At 40.1% G+C, this 20047-nt stretch overlaps 1 long non-coding RNA gene across 1 annotated transcript; it reads left to right on the forward strand.

Annotated features, from left to right (window-relative positions):
* Nucleotides 1-3300: 3300 nt before the first annotated feature.
* On the forward strand, nucleotides 3301-11192 carry LOC141569215 (uncharacterized). The gene is made up of 3 exons (XR_012492690.2): nucleotides 3301-3542; nucleotides 5032-5248; nucleotides 9014-11192. It is a non-coding gene; the product is annotated as an uncharacterized LOC141569215 (long non-coding RNA).
* Nucleotides 11193-20047: the final 8855 nt, after the last annotated feature.

Consider the following 20047-nt stretch of genomic DNA (forward strand, 5'->3'; position numbering starts at 1 on the left):
TTTGAGAAGAGAAGAAAGAGTAGATTACTTTTAAAATAAGTTAAATATGCATAATCACACACAAAAATAAAAATAGAGGGTTGTATTTCCCAACTAATGAGAGGATGAGAAATAAGTACATTTTTTACAACTTAATTGATCTAAAGGAATAGAAAAAGGAGGGAACAACAAAAACCATTTTATAAACAGGACAAAAATACGGTGAAAGAAAGAAAAATTACTAGTAATCATATATGTAAGTGAACTAAACTTAAAAAGGAGATCGACAGATGATGGCAATATGCCATGTGCTCTTTAAAAAACTGTATACTCTGGGGGGGAAAAAAAAAACCAAGGCATAAAGCCCCGAATGGTTGACAGCAAAGGGATTAGCAAGATAGACATTAAAGTAAAAAGCACTGATAAAAACAAACAAGACTCATAGCCTAATGTTTAAAAAAATACTTAGCAGAAAGGCAAAATTCTAAATTTGTATGCAACTAACCATATAGCTTCAAAATTCATAAAGTAAAAATCAGAACTATAAGTTCAGAAAACTGCACTGTCATAATAAGAGATTCTACCCTCTAGTCTCAGTAATTCATAGATGAAGCAGACAAGAATTTAGAAACCATATGGTAGGTTTAAACAAATTTAGCTTACAAAATGGAGTTGGAGAGAACCTGACCTCTTATAGTGAATCTACATTCTTCACAAGCACACATGGATTATTCTATGAAAACAGACCATGTACAAGCTACATAGTAAGTCTCAGCAAATAGTGAGGAATCAGTATCATTGTTACCATTTCTGCTTATGTGCTATTTTCAGGATATATATATATATATATATATATATATATATATATATATATACAAAATAGCTTAAGAATAAAGTTAATTTAAAATTTCATAAAAATGGAATGTGGTTAAAGTGGCACTTTAAAAGAAAAATGTATAGTCTTCAATGTTTATATTCGAGGGTAATGTTCAAAATATGTAACTGCACAGCCCCGACCAAGGCTTGCCTGTCCTAAGCGTCCAGTGCTATGATGTACGGGTACGCATTAGGAAAAAATAACAACCACTGAGCTAGGCGACCAATCCAAGAAGTCAGCAAAATAGCAAACCCAGAGAGAAAGAAGAAAGGGAATAAGAACTGTCAGAATCTCACAAAAAAAGACAATATAGAAGATCAAGAAGGGCACAGTTTGTCAAAAAGACAAAATACGCTCATTTCTGAGAAGGTTGATCATTCATGTGGGGAGGAGGGAAAGAAAAGGAAAGGAAAAGTGGGCATAGCTAAAGATGCAGCAGAAATTTGAAAATAAGAAAATACATGAACAACTTTATGCCCGTTTATGTGAAAATGCAAACTAATACCTGACAAGGTTTAGGCAGACAAACATAGTTGAGGTATCCAGAAATGCAGGGAATGATGGACCTCAAATGCAGGAGAGTGCTGCCATTGTCAGGGAGGGAAGCGATGGCTTTAGGATAGGAAGCAATTTATGAGTGACCTCACTACATCCAATTCTACTTCGTCACATATAGAAACTATTTGATAATGAACTGAAGAATGAATGGCCTGGAGAGAAGGCAGCTCCCCAGCCCTGACTCCCGTCCCCCGTCCCTGACCTGCGTGTCGCTGTGGGGCACCCCAGGTTCCCCACCACACAGAGAGGCTTCAGGCTGGCGCCCACGCTCCCAGGGCGTGTCCCTGCCCATCTCACCATCTCACACAGCACAAGCGGTGCCTCGGCGCCCTGGGCTTTCCTGAGTCCTGGCCCTGCAGCTAAGGGTCGGATCTGGACCCAATGTTTCGCTTGCAGTGTGTGTGGCAAAGTCATTGGGGTAGGGGGATGTTGGTGGCCGGGAGACGGACACGCGTGTTCCCCTGTGTTCCCAGCTGCCCAGTGTATTTAGTCACTGTGATGGCGGCTCATTAGTTACTGCAGCCCATCCAGACAGACGCTGGGTTGTGAGGGATGGGGGGACTGAGACATGCAGAGCGGCTGTGGGGGTTACAAAAAGAAAATGAATGAAGAGTATCACTGGCAACTGTCCAATAATAAATTTGATTAACTTTTAGGAAAAAGATTATTCAAAGTTCTGGTGCAAGAAAGAAAACTTAAAGAAACCAAAGCCCATAAAACTAAAATGGTAATCACCACTCCTTACTGTTTGTCCAACTCTCAAAAATTACAGGCCCAGGTGGTTTTAAAGGTATTTCACCAAACTTATAGGGCCAGCTAATCTCTATCTTTTCCAATTTGTTAAGAATAAGAGAAGATATTCAAATAATTCCATGATGCTTTTCTTAATTCTAAGATCAATAAATAGATAGTATAAGAAAACAAAACAATAGGCCCATTTCATTTATGAACCTAGACATAAAAATCCTAAATAAAATATTGGCCATAAAGTCCCTGCATTTTTAAAACTAGGAAAATACAGACTAAAAGTGGATCGATGTGTTAGTGTGGGGACAGAGCCCCATAGAGTAGTTTACAGGCCCTCGGCCTCACGTGGAAAGGTGCTGGCTCGGGTGTGGCTGATTGGCTGTCGGCTGTGGCCGGTTAGCCGATTGGCCGCTGGTATAACTGCTGCGGCTACGGAGGAGAGCCGAGGACTGCCGAGGAGCCGAGCAGAGCCGAGCAGAGCTGAGGAGAGCGGAAGAGAGGAGAGGAACAGAGTCGAGAGAGTGGAGGAGAGTCTTCGGTCGGTCGGTTGGCGGAAAGGCGGACGGCAGGTCGCACGTCCGGTGGGCCCAGCCTCCAGTGAAACCGTGGTGGTATGGCTCCCCTACCTATGGCTCCGTGGGTGTCACTTTTCAGCCTCACCATATCCTGCGTTCTTGTGTGGGGAGCGGGAGCACAGACCCCGCAGGCCGCCCCGCCTGAAAAATGGCGCGGCGAGCAGGCCTCTGCGCATGACAAATGGCGCAGCGAGCAGGGTCTCCCGTACGACAGTTAGTTACTGGAGCATTAGTCCTTGCTGATGAACACACATGGTATTCTCAGGGGCAGCTATAAATACTGCCACATATGGAAAACTAATAAGCATTAAGCTATGGAACATTACTACCCTGGGAAGCAGAGTGGCTGAATTCTATGGTTTACACATATCAATGTAAAGGAAATTCCAAGCAGTTCCACCATTCCTTAAGAAACTACATAAGAGCTACCTAAACGAATTATTAATATTTAAAGAAATATTTTATTTCTTCAAAATAAATGTATATTTAAATGGAAAAGAAAAGAAACAATGTAAGAATTATACCCTGCTATGACTGTGAAAGTAGAAATTGTCTTTAGTACAACAATCTATAGAGCAAATCTAAGGACACAAGGTTAACACAGAGCTATGCAAGGATTTGTGAGCATGCGCGTGTGGTCCCTATTACCTTAGGAAATACAATTTATGTTCTCTGTGATTGCTCAAGAATTTGCATATCCAATTGGGGAATGCATGTTTTGTCAGATGCTTCCCTGGGAGGAGAATGGCCGTTAATGAAGATTTGGTTGTGTGCTTGAGGACCTCGATTGACAGCTGATACAAAAGGCAAGTACGAGCAGGACTGCTCTTAGCTACTGCAGCTGCTTTTGAATATTAATATTTGTCGTGCGGGAGACCCTGCTCGCTGCGCCATTTGTCGTGCGGGGCGTCCAGCGGGGTCTCTGGTCCCGCTCCCCAAATAAGAACGCAGGACATGGTGAAGCCAAAAAGGAACAACCACGGAGCCATAGATAGGGGAGTCATATCACTATATTCTCGCTGGCGGCATCTGCCTCTCTGCAATCCGCTCTTGCTAGCTCAGCCATCATCCTCCTGCCAGCCCCCACTTTTTTGCTAGCGTAGCCACAGCAGTTATATTAGTGGCCAATGGCTCACTGGTTACAGCTGACGGCCAACTAGCCACAGCTGATGGCCATCCAATCACAGTTGATGGCCATTTACTACCTGAGCCAGCACCTTTCCATGTGAGGCCGAGAGCCTGGAAACTGCTTTCTGGGGCTCTGTCCCCACAATATTCTAATGCTTTATGTATAGGTACTTGGTTTTGTTGTTTTTAACCTCAGAATTTCTGGACAGGAACTGCGCTTGGTACCTTTCTCAGGGTAAAGCCTTTTTTCAACTTCCCCAATGAGCATGCACGCTGACGCTGACGGCTCCTAATACTAAATACTGGCAAACAGCAGGGGACTGAAGGTTGAGGCTGCACCCACTCCAGCAAATGAGGCCAAAACATCTGGATCCAGATACATTAAAGGACCCGTTGGCATTAAGGAACCGTTTTGCCTCGCAAATGAATTTACATGCACTCTCCAAAAGATATTAAATTTGTAGCAATTGTGCATTTGAGCTTCAGGGAACAATAATATACTTAAAGATATAAATATTCTCAATATATTTATATTACATAAAAAGTTGTACAATTCTAAGATAACTTGAAATCCCAGCAGCAGAACTCAGGGTGAACCCTATTAGTTAATTGGGGCAGGTAAATGAATGTGAATTCTAATCTGCCTGGCAGCATTTTACCAAAAATCTGATTTTTCCTCCCCATATAGAGAGATTTCTGAAGTATAGTCATTTTCTTTTTGAACCAAAAACTGGAAAAAGAGGCAGTTCTTATTTATTTCAAGAGTCACTCATTCCACAAATAACTTGCTGAGGGTTTGTTGTGATAAATAGAATGTAACCAATAAAAAATAAATAAGCAGAAAGTTAAAATAGGTGTTTAAAAAATCCATAAAATAAAGCTAGTCCACTTCCCTTACTTAGATGCCACTCTCACCTGTATCACACAGTTCAAACGGCTTGAAGAATGGAAATGCCAATCACTGTGCGCCCCACCCCCACCCTCCTCACCACGCCTGGCCCAGCCCTGAGGGATGGGACAGCGCACTCAGGCAGTTGTGTTCATGGGGCAGGACCCCTCTCCCGGCTGCAGCTGACTAGGCCAGCGCAGGGCAACCAATCCTGTGAGGGGTCAGACCTTTAAGGAAAGCCCTGCAATCACGTTCGTTTTCTCATGAATTCAATCCAGGAATCTCTGCCGCTGAAGTGAGAGTCAAAAGGAAATGATGGAAACAGATCAGTGGGGCCAGGTGGCCACCTGCAGGTGCAAAACCATGAGCGAGCAGAGGAAGCCAGCCGTAGAGCAAGGTGGAAAGAGCAAATGCAGAGGCCCCTCGAGAAAGTCTCTGAAGTGGCCAAGTCTCAGGCCATTCGACAGTTCCACGTTCAGGTACCTGCCACTTGAGGTAACTTAAAGGGGACTTTTTTTTTCCCTTTGGATTTAATGGCCTTGATTGTGGATGTGTGAGACTGTGGTATAATAATAGGAGCAAGTTAGAAGTGGGGCAGGGAGAACGGCCGAGGGGTCAGGCAAACGAAGACAGAAATGTCAGCAAGGGAGTAAGATATATACATATGAGATACGGGAACTAGCAGAACACACGAAGTATGGAAGTCTGAGCCCATACAGCGAAAGGCCCTCTATGGACTCAGTCAGAAGAGAAATCCCATGTTCCTTCTTAGGCTTGGCCTGCTCTCCTCGCATTGTGGGTGGGACTGCCTGCGCCCCCTCCACAGCCAACACCTCCACTTGCCAGAGCCACTCTCACGTGCCTACTGAAGGCGAGCAGGTCGATAATTCTCCCCTTTCTCTCCTTCATTGTCAGGTTTTTCCTCTCAAGTTGTTCTTATTAGCACATAACTATGCTGTAATCTCTCAAGTTAGCCCCAGATCCCCATCCAGCGAACACCCCATTTCTCTGCTCTTCTTTCAGAACAAAGCTTCCGACTGATCTATCAAGTTTTTGCCCCCCCAACCCCTCCGCCCCCCCCCACACACTCAACAGCTGCATCCATGTTGCAAAATTTAGTGGTCAATTCTTAGGTCTTTGCAATGTAGTACAAATAATACAGCATCACGTATGAGGTCGTCTTGAAGTAAAAGTTTCATCTGCATTCAATTAAGCCTTTCATATGTGCATATAACGTTCAGCTTACTTTAAACACAGAGATTATTAGAACGAGTTACACAACACCATGAGCAAACAATGAAGCAAATCCAGAAAGTGGGGCCACCCATCACTCCACACAGTGCTTTTCAATACAGGTTCCTGCGGTGACGGACATCTGTGTTGTCCAGTATAGTACCCACTCGGCATGTGTGGCTATTGGGCAACCGAAATATGGTTAGTGTGACCTAGGATCTGAATCTTTAATATAATTTTAATTTATTTATATATATAGTGGACTGGTGTGGTCTCTTAAGCCAATATTGTAAAGAAAAATAGAGGTTAGGTACTCATCAAGATAAAGAGATATCACAACCAAATGTATTTCTATATACAATTGTATTTCTATAGACTATATACTATAGAAATACAATTGCATTTCTATATACTAGCAACAAAATTAAGATCAATTCTGTCTACCATTATGTCAATAAACATAATTGATTAAAACACTGAGCTGTATAGTTAAAATGGGTGCAGTTCATAACGTGTAGATTATACCTCGATAAAGTTGATGAAAAATACTTAGAATAAATTAAAGAAAATTAAGTAAGACTTCTACATTGAAAATTATAAAACACTGCTGAGAAAAAATTAAAGACATAAGTGGAGAGAGAGGCTGTGTTCATGGATGGAATATTCAATTTGTTAAGATGTTAATTCTCCCCAAATTTATTTACAGAGTTAACACAATTGCAACCAAAATACTGGCAGGGAAAAAATAAGTTGAGCTCATGACTTACTTTAAAGCTACCATAAGACTAAGTGGTTGGGTGTGTAAACAAGTAGATCAGTGGATAGCATCTAGAAATAGATGGAGAGAAAAGAGCCGAGACATAGATGGTCAACTGATTTTCAATAAAAGGTGCAAGGGAATTCAGTGGGTGAAAGACAATAGTTTCAATAGATGGTACTAAAACAACTACATATCATTTAGGAAAAAAACCCTCAAACCATACTCAAAAATTAATTCAAGATGGATCATGAACCTAGACATAAAAGCTGCAATTATAAAGCTCATATATAAGAGACTATCTCTTTGACCTTGAGTCACGCAAAGAGTTCTTAAGACACAAAAAACACTAACCATAAAAGAAAAAGTTAATAAATTGGAATCTATCAAAATTAAAACTGTCTGCTCTTCAAAAGACATCACCAAGAAATGAAAAGGCGAGCACAGCCTGGAAGAGCACATTCGTGATACTCTTTCATGGTATCTTTTCCTGACAAAAGACCTGTATCTCTAATACATATCTAAAACACCTGCAACCCAATAATAAAACATCAAACAATAAAATAAATGATTTGAACAGAAACTTCACAAAGGATGATATACAAAGATCAATAAAGCACATGAAAATGTGCTCAGAATTATTTATTAGTCATCGGGGAATGCAAATGAAAATCGCAATGAAAAAACACTTGCCACCTGTAGAGTGGTCAAATTAAAAAGACTGACCAGACCAAATGTGGTGAGTACACAGAACAACAAGAACTCTGATACCTCGTTAGCGGGAGTGTAAAAATGCTAAACACTGTGGAAAAATGTTCGGCAGCTTCTCGTAGAACTTAACATACACCTGCCTTCTATGTCTCAGTATTCGCCCAGGAGAAACAAAAACAGGTGCCCACAGAGACTCATGCAAGAATGTTTATAGTTGCTTTATTCATAGTAGCCCCAAACTGAGAAAAACCCGAATGGCTCTCAGCAGGGGCACAGATCATCGAGCTTCGGTCTCGTCATGCAATGGACGACTACTCAACAATAAGAAATGAACAGATGCACAACCTGAGTGACTCTCAGAAACACTGTTTCGAGCAAAAGAAGTCACACACAAAACAGTGATACTTTATGATTTCATTTATATGAAGTCCTAGAATAGTCAAAATCAATTTTTGACGATAGAAATCAAGAGTGGCTGCCTCTGGGAAGAAAGGGGGATTGACGGGGAAAGGGCACGACGGAACTTTCCATGTTGACGAAACTGTTCTGTGACTTCACTGGAGTGTATACATTTGTCCAACATCAGCAAATTGTACCTTTAACATGTGTGTATTTTACGTGTGGAAGGTGTATAAAAAGCCCCAGGAGTTGGGGCGGGGGGTAGGTAGAAATTAACAAGCTGATTCTAAATTTTATAGGGAAATGCAAAAAGGGGCCAAGACTAATATCCAAGGTCATCTAGAAAAAGAACAAAGCTGGAGAAGTTCCACTGCCAGAAATGAAGCTCTATTATAAAGCTCTAATAATTAAGACAGAGTGGGTTTGGTACAAGGATAGACAAATAAAGGGAACACAATACAAAGTCCAGAAACAGACTCCATGCCTGATTTCTGACAAAGATGTTACTGCAGTACAGTGGAGAAAGAACGGACTTTTTAGTACATGGAGCTGGGTCAATCTGATACACACATTTTTAAAAGTTAATCTTGACTTCTACATCATACCACATACAAAAATCAACTCGGTGGATTGTACATCTCGACATACAAGGTAAAACTAAAAGGCAGTAAATCTAGGAAAAATATTTAGAAGAAAACGCAAGAGACTATACCCTTAAGGTAGGCAAATGTTTCTTAAACAGGATATGAAACATAATAACTATAAAGGAAATATTTGATAAATTGGACTATCAACTATAGAATGAATAAATTAACAGTAGTGTATTCATACGGGGGAAAGCTACTATATGGCAACCACATGTAAGAACCTGGACGACTATCTCAAATGAAATGTTTAACTAAAGCCAGACAGAACAGAGTATGTACCACATGTTTCCATTTATATAAAGTTCAAAAACTAGCAAAACAAATCTACAGTGTAAAAGTTAGGGTACTGTTTACTCTTGTGGTGGGAGACTGATACCTGCTTATCTGGATGAGTTCACTTGGCAAAAATTCACCACGTTGTACAATTACAATTTGTGTATTTTTCTGTGTGTGTGCTGTGTATCAATATGTATAAAGTTAAAAAAAAATGCTCAACCTGATTTTTCTCCCCAGTCTTGTTCTCTCTGGTCTTCTACGTCTTAGTGAAACGGCCACTCCATCCAGCTGTTCAGGAAAAAACAATGCAACCTTGCTCAACTTCGTTCTTTCTCGTATGCACCACATACAATCTGCCGCAAACCTTCTGACTCTATCATCTCTGCCACCCGCTGACTGGCCCCTGTCATCGCTCGCCTGGACGACTCGCTGGTCTCTCCAGCTCCCACCCTTCTTCCCTTCAGTCTGTTCTCCACATGGCAGCCACAGCAAGTATTAAAACATACATCAGCTCACCTTATCTGTTTGCTCTGAAGCCTTCAAAGCCAAAGCCTCCTAATGCCTTCTAATGCTCTGCGACCTGGCCCTACCCTTTTCCTCCCTGCTCACTCCACTCCGGCCAGAGGCCTTCTTGCTGCGTCGTGGATGTGAACAACATGCTCCTGCCCCAGAGCCTTGGCACACGCTGCTTTCTCTGCTAGCCACATGGTGTGCTCACTCAGCCCCTTCAGCTTTCTGCTCTAATGTCACCCCTCAGAGGCCTGCCCTGACAATTTTAACAAGCACTCTTGCAATCATGTTCTATACCCTTTATTTCAGCTTTAGTTCTTTTCATAGTTCTTATTATTACATGGTAGAATATTAAATAATAATTCGTTTGCTCTCTGAGGTTCGTGAAGATACATATTTTTCTTTTTTTCACAATTATATCCTCACCACGAGCATAGTGACTAACACATATTTTTCAATGAGGGTTGTTGAATTACTAAATACGGTGAAGGAGACACAGCACCTCATGTAGGTCTTAAACTGTTATTAAAAGACATTAAAACAAAAGAAGAATCATATTAACGGACAGAAAGCCTGAATGCCATAAAGGGTTAATGATCCCAGAATTACTATGAAATTCCAATTTTTAAGTTTTAAGTTTAAGTCCAATTAAAATCCCGAGTTTTTCATAACACTTAACAAGATCATCTTAAAGTTCGAATGGCAATGCAAAGGACTCAGAACAGCCATGAGAGTATCAGCGAGGGGTGTGTTTGTGCAGGGAAGGAGAGGATTTTTCTGCCAAATAATGACTCTACTTCATAAAAATCTGTGCCAGAATGGCTGCAGGCACGTCATACCCTGATACCCCTTCCTTCTCTCCTCTAAATCACAGGGCTGGATGTCCGGGGGCTACATTTCCACGGACGCTGCCGGCAGGTTTCTGGTTAGATTCTCAATGAAAGGCACTCGTATACAATTTGGAGGCAGAGGAGAAACGGAGGTATGTTTTTGCTCCATTATCAAGGATGGGCAAATGCATGGTGGACTTTAGCAGACTGAGATTGTGCAGCCTCCTTCAGGCGTTGCTTAAGGACGGGTGACAACTGATTGTTTCCAGAGACTTTTGGTGGTTTCTGTACCTTCCGGATGCCCTGCAAGTTAGTGGCAAACCTGAGCGGTAGCAGCCAGTCACCTCCTGCACCTCTGTTCCTCTATTCCTGCCACTGTTTTGTAAATACCCAGTTCACCAGACTGAATCCATTCTTACCTGAAATACTTAAAGAGGTTTGTTTTCCTGTCTGGACCCTGGATGAATTAAGTCATGGTAAATAAAATAGTGTGGTAATTATTAGCACAGAAAGAGACAACCTGACTAATGAAAGACAAATCTCAGACTTAGACCCACACGTATATGGAAACTTCATATTATAGAAGTGAAACCGCAGATCAGTTTCATAGATAATTCATAGATCAGTAATAGTTCATAGATCAAAATATGAACTATTTAATAACACTGCTGGAATCCACTGCATAAGAAACACTCATTTCAGGAAAAAACAAACAAACAAACAAACAAAAAAACGGGTCCCTACTGCTAACCGTACACAAAAATCAAGCCCAGGTGAATTAAAGCCTTAAATGTGAAAACAACTCTTATAAGCTTCATAGAATATTTTTATAATTTCAAAGAGAAGATTTCTTAAATAAGACCCAAAACGCCATAAACCAGAAAGGAAATTAACTTCTACGTATCAAAAAGCATCTTAAGCTCTCTCCCTCCTCTTTCCCTCCCCAAACATTCAGGGGCTCTGAGCCCTCCCAACAGGTAGGGGGAGGAGCACAGCCGCCCTGGGAGACGACTGAGCAGGGTGAGGACGGCATCCTCCAGGGCTGGGGAAGAAAGCGCAGGATGTCAGAGCACAGGCTGGGGGAGGCTGTCCACCAGGGGAAAGCGGGGATGACGTCCGTGTGGGGAGCTGGGGCCTGAGCGGGGGAGGGGCGGGGCGGGTGGCCCTGGAAATGAAGGTAAGTTACATACAGTGGGATTGCACAAACACACAAATATATTACAGATCATGAGAATCAGGCTTCTCACTGCTGGGAAAGGACTTACAGATACAGAAGAGTAGAATGAACCCTCTATGGTGTTGGATTGGAACTGGAGGTGTTGATGTAAACTCATGGCTTATGTCTACTGATTTATAGATCAACTGATTGATAGACATGTAGATATATCCCCTACCTCCGACTGGCAGGGCCTGGCGGCAGCAAAACCCCAATAGAACTAACACTCAGATCTTGGCTTCTAAATACTATTCTCCATTTAAAGGAACCAGGACTCCCTGGAAAATGGATGATTCCGGGGCTGGGGAATGGATAATTCCTGTGAGTGGAGATGATATTTTGTATATCGGAAAGTTGAAAAAGGCACAAAGAATGTTTGGGACCTGTCAAAAGTACACAGATAACAACTTAAAGGAGCTCCGCCTGGCCAGATCAGGTGTAATTTGAATAATGCTAGTAGCAAATTACAAGGCATTGAATAAAATAGGAAATCTTGAGTCCACACCAATATTTAAAAATGAATAGATTGAAAGTTGGGTAAGGAGCAAGATACTGTCCATCTGTAGAAATCATACTTGGGTGTTTTTGTTTGTTTGTTTTTAAAAGATTTTCCATGTTTTCCATGTTACTTGTCACACTCACGGTCTCCTTATCTTCTGGAATATACTAAGTATACTTGTAATTGCTGGGTTTTTTGTTTGTTTGTTTGTTTAATTGGGGAAGGGGAACAGGACTTTATTGGGGAACAGTGTGTACTTCCAGGCCTTTTTTTTGTTTTCCAAGTCAAGTTGTTGTCCTTTCAATCTTAGTTGTGGAGGGCGCCGTTCAGCTTCAAGTTGTTGTCCTTTCAGTCTTAGTTGTGGAGGGCGTAGCTCAGCTCCACGTCCAGTTGCCATTGCTAGTTGCAGGGGGCACAGCCCACCATCCCTTGCGGGACTCGAGGAATTGAACCGGCAACCTTGTGGTTGAGAGCCCACTGGCCCATGTGGGAATCGAACCAGCAGCCTTCGGAGTTAGGAGCATGGAACTCTAACCGCCTGAGCCACCGGGCCGGCCCTGTAATTGCTGTTTTAAAGTCCTTGTGTCTTTAACTCTATTATCTGTGCCATTTCTTGTCAGTTCTGAAAGAGTTTTCTCCTCATTAGAGGTTATATATTCCTACTTTGCATCCCTGGTAATTATTGATTAGATACTAGACATCGTAACTTTTACATTGTAGGGTACTGGATTTTTAGGGGGAGGGTATTCCATTAAATATTTTTGCACTTTTTCTTGGACATGGTTACTTCAAAAGTTTGATCCTTTCAGGGCTTGCTTTGAAGTTTTGTTAGGTTAAGACCAGAGCAGCCTGTACTCCAAGGCGAATTCAGCTCTACCACTGAGGTTGACTGTATTCTGAGAATCTATCCAATGTCTTGAATTATTATGAGGTTTCTCCACTCTGGCTGTTGGGAACATGAACTATTCCCATCCCCATCATGGCTGGAAGTAGATATGGAGAATGGGATATTTACATTCTTTCAAAGTACCTCTACAAAATATTTACCAATTACAAAGAGAAAAACAGTAACGTAACATAGAGAAGCCTGGCAGACATCATTTTAACAAAGTGACCAAAATAAACACCATCAGAAATGGGACAAATTGGAATCATGTGCCATTTTATAAGGAAGGTCCTTATTGGATACACCAAGATCACAGCATCACTTCTGTGATATTCCTGCCAAAGATGCACAACCGGAATCTAATCATGAGGAAACATCAGACAAACTCAAATTGGAAGACATTCTACAACACAACTGGCCTGTGAACTGTGTAAACATATTGGGAAGTAATTTGATAACAACCATGAAAGATGTTTATACCTTATGACTCAACAATTTAACTCATAAGTACATATTCTAGAGAAACTCATACATGTGTACAAGAAGAGACCTATTGGAATGTGCATATGGTATTACGACAGCAAAACATTCAAATCAACTGAAATACCCACCAAGAAGGGAAGGATGAGATGCATGGCTATGGAAAAATAATGAGCTAGAGCTCCACATAGCAACATGAGGAAGTCTAATCAACATTGATGAGTAAAAATGATCTGTTACAGATACGCATGGGCATTATAACAGCAAATGTACAGGGCGGTCATGGAGGAGAGAATACAACCTGGGAGGAATATACCAGCAGTTTCAATTGTATTTAAAATATTTTTTTCCTTAGGATAGATGGTAGACATGGGTTTTCTTTTTGTTATTCGCTTTACCTTTCTTTATGTCTGAAACCTTTTTTACTGAAAAATGTTACTACTAGTCTAAGTTGAAGAAATTTCATCTAAAGTAGTTAAAAACATTGCTAAAATAGTTTTATTTTAGCACACCACAGGGTTTCTGAAAAACGTACTCATAAGGAAGTTCTATGCAGATAATATCAGATAAACTTTTACTGCAGTAACAAATAATTTCCAAAACCTTTGGCTGATTTTGACAGCATAGCAAAAGCTATCAATTTCATCTGGAACCTGATCAAATTGATAATTCACCCAGATTTGAATAACTGATAAAACTTTAATGCAGCTTGAAAGACTCAGTGGGATGGCCATTATCAATCATCATTGATGAGTAATAATATATAGGCTATTTTCCATGTAGTTGTAGGACATTCTTTAGACTTAGCACCACCATGTACAGCTAAGAAATAGCTTATTAGCAATTATAGAAATTCCTTCCGTCTGTTCATGTAATTATTTCCCTTCCCTTTCTCATAAAAACCCCTCGTATTCACCCCATAATTGGGACATAATTTGGGTTTCTGTCTAAATCTATGTGCCCAGATTACAATTCTTTTTGATATCAAATAAATGCTTATTGCTGTTCACTTTGGCTTTTTAAATTTTGAGGTTAACAATATTAATCTTTTACAGAAAATAAAAGTGCTTGTATGTACAGGGTTCTAAAAATGCCAATGACTTCACAACTAGTTGAGTAGATACCAGATTGCTTTCTGAGATCACCCCAATTCCCAGCCCTCTGTACCCCTTTCCTACCCAGATCCTGACACATATGCATATGGGACTTTTCAAACTTCTAGAATTCTCAGAAGGATGTTGCGGTTTCTACAGAAGGATGTGTTTTTGATACATCTTCCTGACCACAAAAGAACATCTGGCATTTAGCAACTTCTTTTTGAAGAATAAATTGCAAACAATGGCTTTTTTCTTTGAAAATCCGTAATCAAAGAATTCTTTTGAAAGAAAACCCACATGCAACAAGATTTGCATAATGCTTTCTATAAATCAAGACAAACATGTTTTTATATGTATATTAAGTTGGATATTCTTGTCACTATAATACATGCAGAAATACATATACATATGTATATGCTCTTCAGCTTTCAAAAAGGTTTTGAGAAGTTCTACATAAAAGTACACAAGAAAACCCATAAAAACAAAAATAAGAGTCAAGTAACGAAGAGGGCAAAGGAATAAAATTAGTTACTTACACTAGATCAGGGGTGTCCAAACTGCGGCCCGCGGGCCAACTGCGTGCGGCCCGCAATCCATTGTTAATTGGCCCTCAGCAAATTCCAAAACTATATTTCGTTTACTTAAATAAACCAGGTGAGGCAATACGTGTTTCACCTCAAGTGAGTGGCCCGGCTGTTTGTGTATTTTACCGCATATGGCCCTTGGTGAAAAACGTTGAAAAAAGTTTGGACACCCCTGCACTAGAGGGTTTTATCAGATTGGGGTCCGTGATCACTGATTCACACAGCTCCTCCCAGAGCCTTCTCCCAAGGGCTCCTATGAGTGGAGATGGTACGAGAACAGCAGGCATAGCATGGCGCTCTTCTGAGAAACTCAGTCCACACCAGCGACAAGTGGCATACGCCCTCTGTGCTCAGAGACTTGGCCTGTGGCCCACACCCGGCCCCATCTGGAAGCTCCACCAACCACCCCAGGCACCGAGGCATGATCAGGTGTATTCTCCCACATCAAGGGCCAGAGCTTGCTTACTCTTTCCTTTGTTAATTTATTTTTAACAACTTAGAAGGTTTTGGGCTGATTTCCAGAAAACCAATCTGGGGAGTCCCTGAATCCTTGCAACCACATAGTTACTAAGCCACAGAGAGGAAGTCTCCCCACAGCCAAGGCCTGCCAGTCCCAGCAGCGAACTTTTGTCATGAGCTTGAGGACCAAAAGGTTACACTTATTTCCCACTTATTATTTCTGGATTTTCTGTTCTGGCTGTTCCCTCTCTCCCTTGCTGTGCTCTGAACTCCAGGCAGAGGATTTTATGTTCATTGTAGAATGAACTGACGAAAGGAAATGGTGGAACTGAGAGGGCACTTTCTGTTAATGTGACTCATAAACTTTCATGGTTTATCACCCTGAAAGACATCCAATTACCACAGCTCTAATATCGTGCTAATCTTGTATTAAAAAGTTTGTTTAAAGGTCAAAATGACAATGAACAGTATCTCCACTTTCCGTTTTCTGAAAATTTCACTGAACATTAAAATATCACGAAAGTAAAAATTTTAATTCATAAGGATTAGAATACGATTAACAGATAACAAATATTTCCTGCTTTTATTGTTTTCCAAATAAGCTTACAATCCCTCTTTCAGAGCATTATATCATAGAATAATTTGTTAACAAGCACATTCAGCATAACTTAAGGAAACATCCAGGATAAATATCTTAACTTGAGAAGCACTCTGGATTCACTGACCGGCTCTAAAGTTCACATGAAGCAGAAATCTTACTTACATTGACAATTTTTCCTCAATTGATCATGAAAAAGAGATAACATTGCCTTTTGAAATAATAATTTACTCCTTTTTGTGAATCAAATTATGTTTGTAAATGAGTAAGTAGAAAGATAAAACATAACTAAAAGCAATGTTACCTTAATCCTATTTTATCAACTAATTTTATCAAATTTTATCCATCTCTGATACTGTAATTATGTCTGAAAATTGACAAGGAAAAACTATTATATTTTTCTGTAACACTCTTCTAGCACAATCCAGCACCACGTAGTGGTTCCAAAGGTTGAATTTATCATGACTAAATGATAGAAATTGGCATTTCCCTTCCAAGCTCCCTAAAGTTTATGAGAATCTAAATTTGAAATTATTTCTAGGTTATGCTTTTAACACAGTAAAATGGCCCATAGAATTGGCACCCCTTTTAACATCTAACAGTAAACTTGCTCATTTGAAGAAGGTATTTTTAAACATTCTAAGTTCTGAATTACAAATATCCAGACTCCTTACATAGGAAAACCAAAAACATTTTAGAGTCTGAAAAGTTTCACTGAGCTTCTTAGTATCAAACTAGATGTCATATATGCTCTCTTAGGATTGATTTAACTCTGTAAAAATAGGTACATTTTCTATTTGCCAATAATACATAAAATTACAGAGAAGAAAGGAAAACTCACCCAAAATGCCACCACCACTTAGATAAAACTACTTTTAACATTTCCTGAATATTATTCCAAACATTTTCTATTGTGATAAAACATAAAACAAAATTTACCATTTTAATCATTTTCAAGTGTATAATTCAGAGGCATTACGTACATGCACGATGTTGTGTAACCATCACTTCTATGCATTTCCAGAATTTTTTCATCATTCCAAAGAGAAATTCTGTACCCATTTGTTATGGATTGAATTGTGTCCCTCAAGAAAGAGATATTGAAGTGCTAACCCCCAGTACCTCAAATTGTGACCTCATTTGGAAATAGGGTTTTTACAGGGGTAAGGTGGTTAAGATGAAGTCATTAAAGTGGGATCTAATCCAATATGCCTGGTATCCTCAAAACGGAAATTTGGACACAAACACATGCACAGAGGGAAGATGACAGGAAGAGACACAGGGGAAATACCATGTGAAGATGAGGGATTGGAATGCTGCATCCACAAGTCAGTGAACACCAAGATTGCCAGCACACTACCACGAAGAGGCAAGGGAGGGTTTCCCTGCAGGTTTCAGAGGGAGCCTAGCCCTTGCTGACACCTTGATTTCAGACATCCAACCTCCAGAACCGTGAGACAGTAAATTTCTGTTTGTTAAGCCATTCAGTTGGTGGTACTTTGTTATGGCAACTCTAGGAAATGAATGCACCATGACACAGTAACTCTCCGTCCCCCTACCCTGACCCCTGCTAACCTTTATTCTACTTTCTGTGGCTATAAATTTGCTCTTCTAGGTACCTTAAATTAGTGGAATCATATAATATTAGTCCTTATGTGTCTGGCTTATTTCACTTAGCATGCTTTCAAGTTTCATCTATGTTGTAGCATGTATCAGAATTTCTCTCCTTTTTCAGGATGAATAATAGTCTATTGTATGTATATATACATCACATTTTGTTTATCCATTCATCTGTTATGGACACTAAGGTTATTTCTACCTTTTGGCTATTGTGAGTAATGCTGCTCTGAATATTGGTGCACAAGTATCTGTTTGGGCCCTTTCTTTCTTTTGAGTATATATATACGTGAGAGTGACGCTGCTAGGTATGAACTCCAATTATTACTCTTATGAATTGTGCTCTGGGGTCATATCTAAGAATCACTGTCTAATTGAAAGTCAAAAAGACTTTCTCCAATGCTTTCTTCCAGGAGTTTTACAGTTTTAGCACTTACGTTTAGGCCTACAAACGATTCACTTGGAATCAATTGTAGTAGTGTGTGGTGCTAAGTAAGAGTGTAAGTTCTAAGTTCTTTGTTCTTTTTTCTACTTCTCCCCCCTCTCTCATTTGTGTGTGAATATCCAATTGTTCCACCACCCCATGTTGGAAAGACTGGCTTTTCATCATGCATGAAACCAGAAAACAGACAAAATACATGAAACAATAGTTTTCAAGACACTAGACATTAAGCAACAAAGATCAGTGCCCCTGAGAGATGAGAAACAGATGAAGTGAGCCTCTAGCTGCCCTAGCTTACTACCTTGATACAGTTTCCAGGACGAGGTACAGGGAGGGAAACCTAGTGGGGTTTGGTGGACACCTCAATTTGAGGAGATGTAGCTGAGAGTGTGAGAAGAATAAGGTGACTAATTTGCAGGACAGAATACCAGAGAAGAGAGAGCTACCCAGGGGGACCTCTGGAGATCTGGAGACAGTCACCCTTGAGCATTCAGTTGCACCGTTTTACATGCCCACCGGCAGTGTATGAGGTTTCTGATTTTTCCACATCCTCACCACCACTTGTTGTCTGTCTTTTTTATTCTAGCCATGCTAGTGGGTGTAGAGCGGTATTGTGGTTTTGATTTGCATTCCCCTGGTGGCTATGATATGGAGCATCTGTTCATAAGCTTATTGGCCATTTGTATATCCCTTGGAGAAATGCCTATTGAGATCCTTTGCCCCCCTTTTATTTGTTTTTTTTTATTATTGAATCGTAGGAGTACTTTATATCTGCTGGATACAAACCCCTTATCAAATATACAATTTACAAATAGTTTCCCCTGCTCTGCAGGTTATCTTTTACTTTCTTGATGGTGTCTTTTGAAGCACAGTAGTTTTAATTTAGATGAAGTTCAATGCATTTTTTCTTTTGTTGCTTGTGGTATCATATCTAAGAAACCCTTGCTTCACTCAAGGTCAATGATTTTATGCCTATGTTTTCTTCTGAGAGTTCCATAGTGTTAGCTAATATTTAGAACTTAAACCCATTTTTAGTTAATTTTTGTATGTAACAGGAAGTCCAAATTCATTCTCCTGCATCCTTGCCTTGGTCTTGTTGAAAACCAATTGACCATAAATGTATGAGTTTATAGCCAAACTCTCAACTATATTCCATTGGTCTATATGCTTATCCTTTTGCCAGTAACACACTGCTTTGATTGTTCTAGCTTTGTAGTAAGTTTTGAAATCAGGATATGTGAGTCCCCCAACACTGTTCTTTTTCAAGATTATTTTGGCTATTCTAGGTCCTCTGAATTTTCATATGAATTCTAGATCAACTTGTCAATTTCAGTGAAGAAGCCGGTTGGGATTTTGATAGAGACTGAATTGAATCTATATGATAATTTTATACTATCTCTTGTTGTTTCTTCTTTGACTCATGAATTATTTAGAAATGTATTGTTTCATATACAAGTATTCAGGGATTCCCCAGGTTTCTTTCTATTGATTTCTAATTTTATTGTGGTTAAAGAATATAATTTGTTGTTGACTTCTAATTTATTCATTTTGCACTGGAGAACGTAACTTGAGTAATTTAAATCCTTAAAAATTCATTAACAATGAGCCACATGCACCTAATAAGAATGTGTGCAAGGTCTAACAATTAAGTTCACGAACTTGTTGCAACGATGGTGCTAACCTTTTTTGACATCAGAGGGATTATTCATGATGAATTTGTACCAACTGGACAGTTAACCAAGTTTATTATTTGGAAGTACTGAAAAGGCTGAATGAAAAAGTTAGATGACCTGAACTTTTCACCAACAATTCAAGGCTCTTGCATCACGACAATGCACCAGCTCACACGGCACTGTCTGTGAGGGAGTTTTTAGCCCGTAAACAAATAACTGTATTGGAACACCCTCCCTACTCACCTGATCTGGCCCCCAATGACCTCTTTCTTTACCCGAAGATAAAGGAAATATTGAAAGGAAGACATTTGGATGACATTCAGGACATCAAGGGTAATACAACGACAGCTCTGATGGCCATTCCAGGAAAAGAGTTCCAA

This window comes from Rhinolophus sinicus, chromosome 9, assembly GCF_057876585.1.
Source record: "Rhinolophus sinicus isolate RSI-liver-muscle chromosome 9, RSI-T2T, whole genome shotgun sequence".
NCBI lineage: Eukaryota > Metazoa > Chordata > Mammalia > Chiroptera > Rhinolophidae > Rhinolophus > Rhinolophus sinicus.